The following is a 12,737-nucleotide window of genomic DNA, read 5'->3' as shown; positions in this document are numbered from 1 at the left end:
CAACCACGTGAACAGCAGACATGTGAGCAGCCCGCTCCTGTCCAAGGAATAGCAGCCCAGTGAGCAACCTGCCCCAGGCCTAAGAGCAGCAGCTTCACGTGGCCTGCCCCTGTCCAAAGAGCAGCAGCTGTGTGAGTGGCCAGTTCCTCTGTCTGAGGAGCAGCAACCACGTGAGCAGCTTGCCCCATCTGAGGAGCAGAAGCCACATGAGCAGCCCACCCACAACTGAGGAGTGGCAGCCCCATGCAGCCGTCCCCCATCTGCAGAGCAGCAGCTGCACGCAGCCCACACCCTGCACCTGTCCAAAGAGCAGCCGCTGTGCTGCAAAAGCAGCCAGCCCCCTTCCAATGAGCAGCAGCTGTGCAAGCAGCCCGCCCCTGTCTGAAGAACAGCAGCTGTGTGAGCAGCCCACCCACATCCAAGGAGCAGCAGCTGTGTGCCTAGCCCACCCCCTTCTGGGAGCAGCAGCCACACGAGCAGCCTCCCCCCCATCTGAGGAGCAGCAGCCACATAAGCAGACCACCCACGTCCAAGGAGCAGCAGTCCTGTGTAGTCTGCACTGGTCCGAGGAGCAGCACCCACACGCAACCTGCACCTGTCCAACGAGAAGGAGCCATGTGAGCGGCCTGTCCCTGTCCGAGAAGCATCAACAGCAAGAGTAGCTCACTCCCACATGAGAAGCAGCAGCTGCAGGAGCAGACCACCCCCTGTCTGAGGAAAAGCAGCTGCAGGAGCAACCCGCACCAGCACAAGGAGCAGCAGCCCTGCAAGAAACCTGCCCCTGTCCAAGGAGTGGTGGCATCATGAGCAGCCCGTCCCATCTGAGGAACAGCAGCAGCACACAGCCAGCCCCCATCTAAAGAACAGCAGCCATGCGAGCAGTATGCCCCTGTCCGAGGAGCAACAGCCATGTGAGCAGCTGGCCCCTATACAAGGGACAGTGGACACGAGCAACCCATCCCCATCCGAAGAACAACAACCTCATAATCAACCCACCCCCGTCCAAGGAACAGTAGCTATACAAGCAGCCTCTTCCACCAGCCAGTGGAGACACCACTGCTGCGAACAGCACCCACCAGAAGAGCCGCTGCCAACTGAGAAGCAGCTGCTACCGTGACCGCCCGAAGAGCAACCACAGCCTGAGAAGCCACTGCCAGACAAGGAGCAACCCCTGCACGGCTCGACATCTAGATCATTTGGTGAAAGCAAAAATGGGTAGACAAAGATATCCCCAAAGGAAAGAAAAGGAGGAATCGCCAGAAAAGCAGCTAAGTGAAACAGAGACATGCAATATGTCAGAAAAAGAATTCAGAATAAGGGCCATACAGTTAATAAACCAGATGGAAGAAAATAATCAACACCTTATGTAAGAATCAAGAAGAAATGGATGAGAAAATCAACAACTTATGTAAGAATCAAGAAGAAATGAAGAGTGATATACCTGCAATAAAAAACACCGTAGAAAGTTTCAACAGTAGACTAGGAGAAGCGGAGGACCGAATTAAAGAATTAGAAGACAGGGAAGCAAAGCACAGCCAAACTGAAATGAAACTGGAGAAAAAAATTAAAAGACAGGAGGAGAGCCTAAGGGAGCTATGGGACAACATTAAACGAAGCAACATATGAATAATAAGGGTGTCAGAACAACAGGAAGAGGAACAAGTGTTAGAAGACCTATTTGAAGAAATAATGTGAGAAAACTTCCCTGATGTGGTGAAGAAAAAAGTTAGACAAGCACAGAGAGTCCCAAACAGGATGAACCCGAAAAACCCACACCAAAACACATGATAATTACGATGGCAAATGTTCAGGAGAAAGATAGAATCATAAAGGTTGCAAGAGAGAAACAGAAAGTTAAATACAAGGGAGCTCCCATTAGATTGTCAAATGATTTCTCAACAGAAACACATCAGGCCAGAAAAGAATGGAAGGAAATTTACAAAGTGATGCAAAGCAAGGGAAAGAATCCAAGAATACTCTATCCAGCAAGGCTATCTTTCAAAATTGAAGGGGAAATAAAAGCTTCACAAAGAAACAAACAAAAAAACACTTAGGGAGTTTATCACTACCAAGATAGCAATGCAAGAAATGCTAAAGGGACTGGTGTAAAATGAAGAAATAAAAAGGTAAGAAGGAACACAGACACAAAAAAATAAAAATGGCTACAAAGAAGTACCTTTCCATAATAACTTTAAATGTAAATGGACTAAATTCTCCAATCAAAAGTCATCAAGTTGCTGAATGGATAAAAAAAAAAAAAAAAAAAAAAAAGAAAGAAAACAACCCATATATATGCTGTCTACAAGAGACCCACCTCAGAAAAAGGGACTCATACAGACTGATAGTGAAGGGACAGAAAAATATCTTTTAGGCAAATGGAAATGAAAAAAAAAGGTGGGGTAGCAGTACTTATATCTGAAAAAATAGACCTCAAAGTAAAGGCCATAACAAGAGATAAGGAAGGCCATTTCATAATAATAAAGGGGTCGATAAAACAAGAGAATATCACCCTGATAAACATACATGCACCCAATGCAGGAGCACCCAAATACATAAAAAAACTCCTGTAAGATATCAAGGGAGAGATCGACAACAATACAATCATAGTAGGGGAATTTAATACACTACTGACATAAATGGATAAATCCTCTAGACAAAAAAATCAGCAAAGAAACAGCAATTCTAAATGACTCACTAGATCAGATGGACTTAATTGACATGTTCAGAGCATTTCACCCCAAAGCCACAGAATATAAGTTCTTCTCAAGTGCACATGGGACATTTTCAAAAATAGACCACATACTGGGTCACAAGCAAACTATCTCTAAATTCAAAAAGATTGAAATCATACCAAGCATCTTCTCAGACCACAATGGCATAATATTAGAAATAAACTACAATAAAAACATCCCAAAAAATTCAAACACTTGGAAGCTGAATAGCATGCTATTAAACAATGATTGGGTTAACAATGAGATCAAAGAATAAATTAAAAACATCCTGGAAACTAATAACAATAAAAACACAAGAATCCAAAACCTATGGGACACAATGAAAGCAGTCCTGAGAGGAACTTCATAGCTCTACAGGCCTACCTCAAAAAACAAGAGAAAATGGTAATAAATCATGTAACTCAACAACTCAAAGAATTAGAAAGAGGGCAACAAGAAAAGTCCACAGGGACCAGAAGGAAGGAAATAATGAAGATCAGAGCAAAAATGAATGACATAGAGACCCCCCCAAAAATAATAATAATACAAAAGATCAATGAAACCAAGAGCTGGTTCTTTGAAAGGATAAACAAGATTGATGAACCTCTAGCCAGGATCACCAAGAAGCAAAGAAAGAGGACCCAAATAAACAAATCAGAAATGAAAGAGGCAAAATAACAACAGACCCCACAGAAATACAAAGGTTTGTTAAAAAATACTATGAACAACTTTATTCTAACAAAATAGACAACCTGGAGGAAATGGACACATACCTAGAAAAATACAACCTTCCAAAACTCACTCAGGAAGATTCTAAAAATCTCAATAGGCTGATAACTATGGAGGAAATTGAAGCAGTCATTAAAAAGCTTCCAGCAAACAAAAGTCCTGGGCCAGTCAGCTTCACAGGGGTTTTACCAAACATTCAAGGAAGAACTAAAAACTATCCTCCTCAGACTATTCCAAAAAATTCAAGAGGAAGGTACACTTCCAAGCTCCTTCTATGAAGCCAGCATCACCCTAATACCAAAACCAGATAAACATAACACAATGAAACAGAATTACAGGCCAATATCCCTCATGAACATAGATGTCAAAATCCTCAACAAAATTCTAGCAAATCGGATCCAGCAGTACATCAGAAAGATCATACACCATGGCCAAGTAGGATTTATCCCGGGGATGCAAGGATGGTACAATATTCACAAATCAATAAACGTGATACATCGCATAAACAGATGGAGTTATAAAAATCACATAGTCATATCAATTAATGCAGAAAAAACATCTGACAAAATCCAACACCCTTTCTTGACAAAAACTCTCAGCAAGGTGAGAATAGAAGGATCACACCTCAACTTAACAAAAGCCATATATGAAAAACCCACAGCCAACATCATACTCAATGGGCAAAAACTAAAACCATTTCCCCTAAAAACAGGAACAAGACAGGGATGCCCACTCTCACTACTCCTGTTCCACATAATGCTGGAAGTACTAGCCATTGCAATCAGACAAGAAGAAGAAATAAAAGGCACCCAAATTGGAAAAGAAGAAGTAAAATTGTCCTTATTTGCAGATGACATGATACTGTACATGGAAAACCCTAAAGACTCCATCAAAAATTATTAGACTTAATAAATGAATTTGGCAGTGTAGCAGGATACAAAATAAATCCAAGAAATCTATGGCATTTCTATACACCAATAATGAAGTTACTGAAAGAGAGACTAAAGAAACAATCCCATTTACCATCGCACCAAAAAAAATTAAGATACATAGGAATAAACTTAACTAAGGAGGTAAAATACTTATATGCAGAAAACTACATGACACTGAAAAAAGAGATAGAGAAAGACATAAACAGATGGAAGAACATACCGTGTTCATGGATTGGTAGAATCAACATCATTAAAATGTCCATACTACCCAAAGCAATCTATAGATTCAATGCACTCCCCATTAAAATACCAATGGCATATTTCACTGACCTAGAAAGAACTCTCCAAAAATTCATCTGGAATAAAAAAAGACCCCGAATAGCCACAGCAATCCTGAGAAAGAAGAATAAAGTAGGAGGGATCTCAATACCAGATTTCAAGCTGTATTACAAAGCCACTGTCCTCAAAACTGCCTGGTACTGGCACAAGAACAGACATATAGACAAATGGAATAGAATAGAGAATCCAGATATCGACCCAAACCACTATGCTCGAATAATATTTGACAAAGGAGGCATGAACATACAATGGAGTCAAGACAGTCTCTTCAATAAATAGTGCCAAGAAAATTGGACAGATACATGCAAAAAAATGAAACTAGACCACCAACTTACACCATACACAAAAATAAACTCAAAATAGATAAAGGACTTAAAAATATGATGGGAAACCATGAAAATACTAGAGGAATTCACAGGCAGAGAAATCTCAGACATATGCCGAAGTATTTTATTCACTGATACTGCTCCTAGGACAATGGAAACTAAAGTGAAATTAAACAAATGGGACTACATCAAAATAAAAAGCTTGCCGAAACCGGTTTGGCTCAGTGGATAGAGCGTCGGCCTGCGGACTGAAGGGTCCCGGGTTCGATTCCGGTCAAGGGCATGTACCTTGGTTGCAGGCACATCCCCAGTGGGAGGTGTGCAGGAGGCAGCTGATCGATGTTTCTCTCTCATCGATGTTTCTAGCTCTCTATCCCTCTCCCTTCCTCTCTGTAAAATATCAATAAAATATATTTTAAAAAAATAAAAATAAAAATAAAAAGCTTTTGCACAGCAAAGGTAACCATCAATAAAGCAACAAGAAAGCCCACTGCATGGGAAAACATATTTGCCAATTATATCAATGATAAGGGTTTAATCTCCAACATTTACAGGGAACTCATACAACTTAACAAAAAGAAGATAAACAACCCAATCAAAAATGGGCAACTGATCTAAATAGACACTTTTCGAATGAAGACAGAAGGAAGGCCAAGATACATATGAAAACCTGCTCAAAGTCACTAATCATCGGAGAGATGCAAATCAAAACCACAATGAGGTACCATCTCACACCAGTCAGAATGGCTATCATCAACAAATCAACAAATGACAAGTGCTGGTGAGGATGCGGAGAAAAAGGAACCCTCGTGCACTGCTGGTGGGAATGTAGACTGGTGCAGCCACAGTGGAGAACAGTATGGAGTTTCCTCAAAAAACTATAAATGGAACTCCCATTTGACCCAGTGATCCCACTTCTAGTAATATATCCCAAGAAATTAGAAACACGAATCAGAAAGGATATATGCACCCCTATGTTCATAGAAGCACAATTCACAATAGCTAAGTTTTGGAAACAGCCTAAGTGTCCATCAGCAGATGATTAGATTAAAAACTGTGGTACTTCTACACAATGGAATACTACGCTGCGGTCAAAAAGAAGGAGTTCTTACCATTTGCAACAAAATGAATGGAGTTGGAGACCATTATGCTAAGTGAAATAAGCCAGGCAGAGAAAGATAAATATCACATGATCTCACTCATTTATGGAATATAATGAACAACATAAACTGATGAAAGAAACAGATCCAGAGACAGAGAAACATTAATCAGAACGTCAAACCCCAGGGAAGGTAGGGGCCGGTGTGGGTAAGGGGGAGATTTCAACCAAAGGACTTATATGCATGCCTATAAGCCTAATCAATGGACACAGACATCACGGGGGTGGGGTCATGAATGGGGGGTGAGGGGCAATGGGGGAATAAGGACACATATGTAATACCTTAATCAATAAATAAATTAAAAAAAGAAAAAATAAAGTCTAATGCATGTTTGAATATGAATAAATTTTGAAAACTTTATGCTAAATGAATTAAACTACAAACAAAAACTATTGCATCATTCAGTCTATATGTGGTACCTGGAGGAGTCAAATTCATAGAGACAGAAGCTAGAATACAGTCATTTGTCACTTGATAATGTGGATGTGTTCTGAGAACTGTGTCATTAGGTGACTTCACCATTATGTGATCATCATAGACCAGGGGTGGGCAAACTTTTTGACTCGAGGGCCACAATGGGTTCTTAAACTGGACTGGAGGGCCGGAACAAAAGCATGGATGGAGTGTTTGTGTGAACTAATATAAATTCAAAGTAAACATCATTACATAAAAGGGTACGGTCTTTTTTTTATTTCAATAGTTTTATTCATTTCAAACATTTTAACAAGAAGAATGTAAACACTATTATAATTTGAAACTTCAAAAAATGGAGGAATCATAGTGCAATAACATACCTTATATTGAAGATGGCAAAGGCAAAATAAAATTGCCTAACAAAGGAAAGGTACAAAAGCCTTTCAAATTACACTTAAATATAATAAAATAATTTAAAACTAAAACAAATAGAAAAGAACAAAATGTGTAAACAGTATGCGGTTAGTGGCCACGGTAGCGTTACTGATACCACATTCGTATCAGCAAAAGAATGCAGCCACAGCATGGCTAGTGTAACATGTCCTCTGTGTGTCTTTTTCCCTGCTGCGAGCGTTCACAGTGGGGAAAAAAAAACAAACAAAAAAAAAAACTGCAGTGGATACAAGCCCTAAAAGCTGAAAGTCTTTGTTGTTTTATTAAAAAGTCATTGTGATGTACAGAATGTGGGAACAGGAAAAAATTGTGTTTGAGTAGAGCTCTTAATCTTACCTCAGAAAGGCTCTGATACTGTGCTCTCCAGGGGCGTGTCTCCCTACATCACCATGATAAGTATCTACGCATTCCCAGGGTGATATCAGAGACGCCTCTCTGCGGGCATTACAAGGAGCCTCTGGAAGATTGAGAGGTTGTTCCTTCTACTGAATGGGCGGATATAAATCCGCCCACTCAGAAGAAGGAGCTGCGGCCCTGTTTCCCGACATTGCCATGTTAACACTGCTGCTGGTGAAGGAGCGGAGGGGAGAGCAAGAGAACCCTCCACTCTTTCAGCTCCGCGGGCCGGATAGAACAGCCGAACGGGCCGGATCTGGCCCGCGGGCCATAGTTTGCCCATGGCTGTCATAGACTGTACTAACATAAACCTAAAGAGTATAACCTACTACACACCTAGGTCAAATGCTGTAGCTCATGCACACCTAAGTTATATGCTTTAACTCATATACGTTTAGGTTATATGCTATAGCTCATTGATCCTAGGCTACTAACCTGTACTGCATATTACTGCACTGAATACTGTAAACAATTATAACAAAATGTATGTGTTAATATGTCTAAATATTTTTAAACAGAGAAAAGTTACAATACAAAATATGGTATAAAATATAAAGTGTGTGTATGTCTGTGTACAATTGCATATGAGTTGTGAGAGCAGAGAGAAGGCTACGGAGGAAGGCTCCCTTGGAGAGAGAGTAGATATCAGGAGGTAGCAGGCAATAAAAAATAGAAAAGGAAGAGAAGGGGAGAGCACAGATCAAAAAAAGACCCAGATAGTGAGATGATCCTATCTAATAAAAGAGGAATATTCAAATTAACCATCACTCTGCTACACCCACCAGCCATGCCCACCAGCCATGCCCACCAGCCAATCAGGAGTGAATATGCAAATAAACCCAACCAAGATGGCTACGGCCACAGAGAACAGGAGGGAGGCTTGGGTTTCCCTGGCAATGGAGGAAGCCAAGCTTTCTGCCTGCCCTTGCCGGCCTAGGCCTCCACTCAAGGCTACAAAGTTTCAATGATAGAAGATACATAAACCCAAACAGAAATGGCGGCAGCCACGGAGCTGGAAAGAGCAGGAGGCTAGGGTTGCCCCTGGTAATGGAGGAAGCCAAGCTTTCCGCACACTCTGGCCGGCCCAGGCCTCCTCTTAAGGCTACAAAGTTTCAATTATAGAAGATACATAAATCCCAACAGAAATGGCTGCTGCCATGGAGCAAGCAGAAGGCTTGGCTCCACTCCAGGCTACAAAGTTTCAATTGTAGAACATAAATAAATCCCAGATACCAGGGCCTCTGCTTGGGTCGCCAGGGGGCGTGGCCGGCCTGCAAACCACCATAGGCCCCTCGCCCAGGCCACCCCACGCCCCAAGGGAACCCCACCCTGATCCGGGACGCCCTTCAGGGCAAACCAGCTGGCCCCCACCCATGCACCAGGCCTCTATCCTATCTAATAAAAGAGTAATGTGCAGATTGACCATCACTCCAACACACAGGATGGCTTCCCCCATGTAGTCAAAGATCCTGCCCCCATGTGGACACAAGATGGCCACCACAAGATGGCCAGCAGGGGAGGGCAGTTGGGAGGGACCAGGCCTGCAAGGGAGGGCAGTTGGGGGTGACCAGGCCTGCAGGGAAAGGCAGTTGGGAGGGACCCAGGCCTGCAGGGGAGATCAGTTAGGGGTGACCAAGCCTGTAGGGGAGGGTAGTTAGGGGTGACCAGGCCTGCAGGGGAGGGCAGTTAGGGGAAAACAGGCTGGCAGGGGAGCAGTTCGGCATCAATCAGGCTGGCAGGGGAGTGGTTAGGGGCAATCAGGAAGGCAGGCAGGCAAGCAGTTGGGAGCCAGCATTCCTGGATTGTGAGAGGGATATCCAACTGCCCGTTTGGGATTGGGCCTAAACAGGCAGTCGGACATCTCTTGAGGGGTCCCAGATTGGAGAGGGTGCAGGCTGGGCTGAAGGACACCCCCCCAGTGCACGAATTTCGTGCACCGGGCCTCTAATAAATCATAAAAAAGAGAGGGAGAATAGAAATAGAAAGAGGGAGAGAGGGAGAGAAGAAAGAAGGGAGAGAGGGAGGGAAAGAGAGTGAGAAAGAGAGAGAGAACTCGAAGAAAAGAGAGATACAGAAAAATGAAGGGAAAAGAAGTGAGAGAGAAAATCGAGAAGCAGCGTAGGTGGACACAGAATGCTGAGCCTCCTAATCTATTTAAGCCACAGAGATCTATCAGTAATGTCAACATCTTAGTTGGGGTCAACCTTTATTGCAACATCACAAAACAACAACCTTTATAAAAAAATCTTTATTGTTCACATTATTACAATTATTCCTCTTTTTCCCCCCATACCTCCCCTCCACCAGGTTCCCACCTCACCCTCTGCCCTTACCCGCCCCCCCCCCACTGTCCTCATCCATAGGTGTACGATTTTTGTCCAGTCTCTTCTCTCACCTCCCACAAGCCTTTCCCCCTGAGGATTGTCAGTCCACTTTCTATCTATGCCCCTTATTCTATTATGTTCACCAGTTTATTCTGTTCATCAGATTTTTTATTCCCTTGATTTTTAGATTCACTTTTAATAGATATGTATTTGTTGTTCATAATTTTTATCTTTGCCTTTTTCTTCTTCTTCCTCTTCTTTAAGAATACCTTTCAGCATTTCATATAATACTGGTTTGGCGGTGATGAACTCCTTTAGCTTTTTCTTATCTGTGAAGCTCTTTATCTGACCATCAATTCTGAATGATAGCTTTGCTGGGTAGAGTAATCTTGGTTGTAGGTTCTTGCTATTCATCACTTTGAATATTTCTTGCCACTCCCGTCTGGCCTGCATAGTTTCTGTTGAGAAATCAGCTGACAATTGTATGGGTGCTCCCTTGTAGGTAACTAACTGTTTTTCTCTTGCTGCTTTTAATATTCTCTCTTTGTCTTTTGCTCTTGTCATTTTAATTATGATGTTTCTTGGTGTGGTCCTCTTTGGATTCCTTTTGTTTGGGGTTCTGTGCGCTTCCTGGACTTGTAAGTCTATTTCTTTCACCAGGTAGGGGAAGTTTTCTGTCTTTATTTCTTCCAATAGGTTTTCAATATCTTGATCTCTCACTTCTTCTGGCACCCCCATAATTCTGATGTTCGTACGCTTGACATTGTCCCAAAGGCTCCTTACACTATCTTCATATTTTTGGATTCTTTTTTCTTTTTGCTTTTCCAGTTTGGTGTTTTTTGCTTCTTTGTATTTCAAATCTTTGACTTGATTCTTGCATTCCTCTAGTCTGCTGTTAGATCTCTGTATATCATTCTTTATTTCAGTCACTGTATGCTTAATTTCTAGTTGGTCCTTTTGCATATCCTTGACGGTCTCACTAAATTTATTGGCCTTTTCTAGAAAATTCTTGAAAAACCTTATAACCGTGGTTTTGAACTCTATATCCAGTAGTTTGCTTTCCTCCATTTCTTTCATTTGTGACCTGCTTTTTTGTTTCTGCATTTTGGCTGCTTCCCTGAGTTGATAGAGTGGCTTTGTGTGCTAGGTGTCCTATAGGGCCAAGTGGCTCAGCCTCCCCAGTTACCTGAGGTGAACACTCTTGGTGTACCCCTTTGTGGGCTGTCTGCACAGTCTTGTTGTAGTTAAGCCTTGTTGTTGGTATCACTGGGAGGAATTGACCTCCAAGCCAATTGGCTGTGAGGATCAACTGTGTCTACGATGGGAGAACTTCTGTGCTGGAGACACCCTTATGAGACAAGACTTGCTTCAGTGGGGCTTTGGTGCTCACTAAGTCTGCCCCCTGAATGTGTCCCTTATGGATCAGAGGACTTGTAATCTGAATGGTCCTACTCTGACCCCTGGGTACACCAGCTCTTGGATCTGCAAGGAGGTGCTAATTTAGCTTCTGCCTGAGGCCACCCAGCAGGAGCTACGGAGAGATCTGCAGATTCCTCTTCTTTGGGGTTTGGAGGTGCCCAGATGAGGCCCAGCTGTGAAGCAATGCAAGCTGCTGTGGGGCCTTGGTCCTTCTTTTGGATGTTCTGGGTCTCTCTGACTCAGCTGCAGTTTGTTAGGTAAGTTTAAATTTCAAAGGACCAGGCCATTCATATGCAAAATCCTCTGTGCACAGCTGGGGTGGGGCGGAGTTTCACAGCAGAGCAAACAGCAATGGCTTCCCATCAGCCATGCTCTAAAAGGCCCCCAGGTCTCACTGTCCCTTGGTAATCGCTGCAAGCACCAATGAGAGAAAGCTGCCCTGGATTTCCACCCGCTGTCAGACAGTCCAGTTTCTCCCCGTATGAGTCTGGGTCCCCAGAGTCTTGCCCGGAACTGGAGTTCAGAGCAGTTGGGAGCTTGTTTTTCCCTGTTGATTGAAAAAGACAGCCACATACTCAGTTGCCAGCCCTCTCCACGTGCGCGCCTCCATACCTCTGCACTTTACTTCTGCAGCTCCTCTGAGTCTCGGTGTGCTTTTCTCTTTGCTTCTAGTTGTAGAATTTCTACTTAGCCAGCCTTCCTGTGGTTCTGGATGATGTCCGTTTTGTCTTTTATTTGTAGTTTTGAAGTGGTTGTGTGGGGCAGCAAGTTCAGGTGTTTACCTATGCTGCCATCTTGGTTTCTCTGCTGCTTTGGAATAAAGGATATATGTGTAAGAACAGGAACAAGGTAGGTAAAAATTAACAAATTATTAATTTGTGTGAAGAAAATTAGTGTGAGAGAGCTTACATACTATATGTAAAATGGAAGTTATCTGTTGAGTATGAGGGGAGCAAAAATAGAACTTATGTTTGCACTTGGACAAAGAATTGCTGTAAGTTCTATGTCTTAAAAGAAATTCTCTAAATAATTTACAAATGTATAGAATGTATATTTATGTTGTTTACCTCAGCAAACATCAACAACAACTTGTTGTGTATAATTTATTAGAAGCTAGTAGAAGCATATTAGATCATTCATTTTGAAATCTGAACATGACTGTGCAATTATGTTGTGCTTCAATAACTCAGATCTCCGGCAGATGGGGTATCTTGAGTTAAAAATTAACATCAGAATTGAAATAAAGAGGAAGGAATCTGTTGTCTCCCATTCATCAGTCAGTATTATATTAAAACTAGAGGCCAGATGCATGAAAATTCATGCAAGAGTAGGCCTTCCTTCCCCCGGCTGCCGGCACCAGCTTCCCTCGGGGACCGGCTTCCCTCCAGCACCTGGGATTGGGGCTTCCCTCCTCCGGCTGCCAGCAGGCACCTGGGATCCCAGCCAGCTTCCCTCCTCCAGCCACCCGCAGCCACCAGGGACCCTGGCCAGCTTCTCTTGGGCCACCCGCAGGCACCTGGGACTCAGGCCGGCT

This window comes from Plecotus auritus, assembly GCF_963455305.1.
Source record: "Plecotus auritus genome assembly, chromosome: X".
NCBI classification, from domain to species: domain Eukaryota; kingdom Metazoa; phylum Chordata; class Mammalia; order Chiroptera; family Vespertilionidae; genus Plecotus; species Plecotus auritus.
Note: the sequence above shows the minus strand (reverse complement) of the source record.